At 42.9% G+C, this 4,631-nt stretch overlaps 1 long non-coding RNA gene across 1 annotated transcript; it reads left to right on the forward strand.

The window, feature by feature from the left end:
• The first annotated feature begins 1,500 nt into the window (after positions 1-1,500).
• LOC141574841 (uncharacterized) lies at positions 1,501-4,412 on the forward strand. The gene is made up of 3 exons (XR_012501982.1): positions 1,501-1,636; positions 2,091-2,212; positions 2,453-4,412. It is a non-coding gene; the product is annotated as an uncharacterized LOC141574841 (long non-coding RNA).
• The last annotated feature ends 219 nt before the right edge of the window (positions 4,413-4,631 follow it).

Below are 4,631 nucleotides of genomic sequence, written 5' to 3' on the forward strand. Positions count from 1 at the left end.
GTGGATCTGGGAAGTGGGACAGAAGTAGAAAACAGAATGCGATATGTAACAATGTCATCTGCAGAATTAGAAACATTCACAGGAAACAGCAATATATATTTTGCAAGAATACATACACATGAAAGGATAGACTTTAAGAAGGTTGCCTATGGGGAAAAGGAGGGGCTTTCTGCTGTTCCCTGATAATCATGTTTATCATATATATGTCTATATGTGAACACACAAGTACTTTTCCTATATGTTTGCATAAAGATTGCTCACCCAGGGCTGTGGACTGTGAGTCCCCTGAGGGCAGGAATTCGCACTTAGCACACAGTAGGCACCCATCCTGGTGGGATGAATGAATGCGTGTACACAGATCCTCTCTGCACTACCTGCTTCACTAGGATTTTGTGGGGATAATTTCAGATAACAGGCATAAATGCTCACTGAGACTTCCACGGCTGTTGGTCTGGAATGCTCCTTAGGACTCATCTGGCCCAGTGGTTACCAGACTTCTGGACTTCTGGATGAGTTTAGGAGTAGGTAGGTGGACTGAAAAAATAAAAAGTCGCATACTCTGGGTCAGCCCACTGAACTTTCCCTAAACTCAGGCATGAACTCTAAAATCCACCATTATCACTTTACAAAAGAAAGGGCTTTTTTTAACATCGTTGGGTAAGATAAATATTAAGTATTATGGGAATTAAAAGAGCCACCGAGATACACTGAGAATATCAGAGCAGGCTTCTAAGAGAAGCTAATAGTTGAACCAGGCTATGAATGATTTTTTTTTTTTAAACATTGAAGAAATAGACAATTTAAAATAAAGGACAGCACTTTTGATGAAATAATTTAGCTCAATGAAAGTGTTACTGCATTCTTTCCATTTTTTGTCACTTCTCCATGGCAACTTCAGTACAAGCCGGACCATGAGCCACTGAGTGGGTCCAACGTCAGAGATTTGGTGTCTTCGCTCATTCTCAGAGCGCTGGGACTGCAATCCAAGCTCTGATTCACAAGAAAGCTTCCAACCCAACGCAGTAAGTTCTTCTGAAAGACACTCCCAAGATCCTGCTAAGTCCTGTTGGAAATTCCCCCTCATTTTGGCCAGCTCTGGGTCAGCTGGCAGGTATTTAAAATGAAAATTTCTTCTGATCCATGGAAGGGCCAGCGGTGCTTTGAACTCAGTCAGGAGAGGAACTCAAGTTCATCATGTGCACATCCCAGACCTGTTGCTATAGCACCTGAAATCAGTGACTCACAGGGGAAGCACAGCAGGGAATGGTGACAGCTATATGTGCAAATCGAGGGTTGGTTACCCAGCCAGCCAACAATGATAAGCTTCCCTTCGGCCATAAACCCGACCCAGCTGTGGGGTGTGAGCAGGCCTGTGTAAAGGGAAGGAGAAGGTTTATTTCCTATTGGCATCGAGTCCTTTTGAACCTTGACCTTCCTCAAATTGTCCTTATTTGATAAATGCAGGGTCCCAGAAGCAGAGGAGAGTAAGTAACAGAATGTTGTGCATCTGTGTCTAAAACAACAGACCTCAGAATGAGATGGAGAACAACTGTTTAACTGCAAGAAAAGCAATAAAGACAGCTGTGTGATTTAGAAAACGCACCAGTTCTGGGTCCTCTGAAAGCAATTGATGAAGGTAAACAAATAGTGGAGGTGATTTCTTCATCTCCTTTGATTCACTTTTTTTTTAATTGAAGTATAGTTAATTTGCAATGTTGTGTTAGTTTCTGGTGTACGGCATAGTGATTCATTTATATATATATATATATTCCTTTTCACATTCTTCTTCATTATAGGCCATTACAAGTTATTGAACAGAGTTCCCTGTGGAACAGTAGGACCTTGTTGTTTATCTATTTTATATATAGTAGTTACTATCTACAAATCCCAAACTCCCAATGTATCCCTCCCCCACCCCACTCCCTTTGATTCGCTTTTGGATGTTCCAGTTTGTCCATAATTTAAAAGGATCAGCACCCCAAGTAGAACTTTAAGTGTTGTGCGTGTGTCTAATACATCTTCATGGTGCTGGAGAAAGAGAAATCATGGCAGCCAAGTGGCTTTACATCTGTTTCTTATCATCCTAACAGCTGCCCGAGTTCCAGCTGTGAAGAGTGGCAGAGGTAGCCGACAATGTTGAATTACTGGAAACTCTAGTAGGACCAAACAAAACTTTTACAAAGAAGCTCCAAGAACTCAGTAAAAGATACAGGTAGGCACTTGGGAACACATGCGCCCCTCCCCACCCCTCCCCGCCCACACACACACTCATGAGCGTCCTCCCATCCCCCGAAACTGTGTGGACAGAGGCAAAGGGAAGGGGAAAGTTCAACTCAGAAGCAGAAAGAAAAACAATGCAACTTTAGCGCTGCATTATTCAAATTGGCTAATTATAATTATAATTCCCCTCTGTAAATTTACAAGTTTCTTTTTTTTTTTTTTTTGAGGGAAGAATACATGTTTTCCGCATTAAAAGCTTTTGCAGGGCTCATGGAATGAACACAGGAAAGATACTCATGGATGTAAATGACAACATTAATGAGGAATTGATTTCAAGAGGGGCCGAGCGGATGTTATGTGAAGCCCTGAGTTCCTAAGAGCCTCCAGAGAGCCCCTTCCCCTCCTGGACCCTGGTATTCTGAAGGCCAAGGAGGATCTACTTCAACTAATGGCCTTCTTGTCTCCACGCTTTCTTCCTTTCAGTTCACCCGGCTGACCACGGCCAAATGAACCCTCCTAAAGGCAGTCCTAACATAGACTGCTTTCTTGCTTACGATTCTTCCACGGTTGTCCTTGGCCCCCAAATCACATACTTTCCTAGCTCTCTCCATTCTTCTCCTGCTCTCCATTGACTACAGGGGCCTTCCCTGGACTCTTCTGTCCTGATGGTCCTTCCTGCTCAACGCCCGCCTCTCAGGAGTTCCAGTCCTGCTGCTGAATTCTTGCCCATCTTTCAAGGCCTATTTCAACTATTGCTGCCTGATGTCTTACCTGGAAACCTTGATCTATCCTGATGGATCTTTTAATTCCTATAGTAATTTATATTCATTTGGAGTTATCGAGAATGATTTATGCAGATAAATAATTATATTTATATAATTATATAATATGGATAAATGATTGTATTTATCTATAATTATGTATCTATATTTATCTACAATTATCCTCTCTGTATAAATGATGGCATTGATCACACCTCCTCTTGCATTTTAAGCAAGATTACTCTATACAGTACCTTTTCTACTAGATTGAAAACTGCTTGACTGGGCCTTGCATATTTGTCTCTCTTTTTTTTTTTCCTGCCTTTCACTTTTTAAAATTGTGAAACATAGCCATGATTATTATAAAAGTGCACACAACCTAAATAGACTGTTTCGTACATTGTTACAAAGAAAACAGCAAGCAGCCAACACTCAGGTCAAGAAATAAAACCTTGTCGATGCCAGTACCTCCGAAGCCACATCACTGGCCCCCAAGAGCCCCTTTCCTCCTCCCTCCGCTGTATTTGCCTCCCTCTCCCCTTCAGCATCTGCCCGGGAAGCTTGGTCTTAGCAAGGGGTCAGGAAGCACTTGAAGGACGGACAAACAGGAGACAAGGAAGATGCAGCCTAAAGAAACATCAGCCGGATTCATTGTCACCACTGGAAAAGGGGCCTGAAGTTCACGCCCCTGCTCAGAGGCGGGTCAGAACTCTCTTCCTACGTGAAAGATGTGTGTTCTGCACCCACAGTTGTTATTTAAGGAGCACTCACGTGGTGAAGCAGGCTCAGCCTCACGGGATCAAAGTACTGAGCAGGGAAAGGCACTGCTTTGTTAAGCGGTGTTCTGAGATGTCGGGAAGGGAGAGAGAAATAGGGGCTCCCTGGGAAGAGGGGGGCAGGGTGGCTCTAACAGGGCCTTCACAAGAGCCACACAGGCCCCTGGTTCCGGAACAGTGACAGGGAATGTTTCAGGCTGAAATTGTCCTCCCTGTCAAGTTGGGATCCTGAGGTTAAATTCGCTTTTCAGGATTTCTCGGAAGCCCCAAAGTGGGTGAATTATCTCAAATGATCCCAGGTTGTAACAGAACCAGGGACGGTAACAGCGCCTCATGCCATCTTGTTGCCGTGACCAGTCACCTCTTCAATATTTATGTTTTATTTTTATCTCTGTATTTGAGAGGCATTATTTGTGCACAGGCTGTTAAAAACAGTTCTGAGGGAAACACACGTCCAGCTGCTTCCTCCTGTTTTCCATCTGCTGCATTTACACGTCTTTGTATGCATTTAACTGTTGCTTGTCGGTGTAATTGGAATTTCACCGAGGGCAGGGGGAGAAAATTCCCCTAAGGGTGGGTTGTCAGTTCAATAGAACTGAAAGAGATTATCTTGGTTAGTCACTAATCAACCTTAAACTTCCAAGTTGGGCAACAAAATAAACACCAAGGAACTTTAAGTTTTAAGAGTTAACTTGCTTCGGTTGTGTATTTGTAGTCCTATATTTATGCATCGGCTAACATTTCTCCCACTTAATCTTAAATATGTAAATCCTCAATTTATCTGGAATTACTTAGTGAAAGGCTGATGTGTGAGTGTGGTAGATTATAATATTCCATCGCCACCCCTGATCCTCTTTACCTCTTATTCTTTTCA

The sequence above is a fragment of the Camelus bactrianus genome, chromosome 23, assembly GCF_048773025.1.
Source record: "Camelus bactrianus isolate YW-2024 breed Bactrian camel chromosome 23, ASM4877302v1, whole genome shotgun sequence".
NCBI classification, from domain to species: domain Eukaryota; kingdom Metazoa; phylum Chordata; class Mammalia; order Artiodactyla; family Camelidae; genus Camelus; species Camelus bactrianus.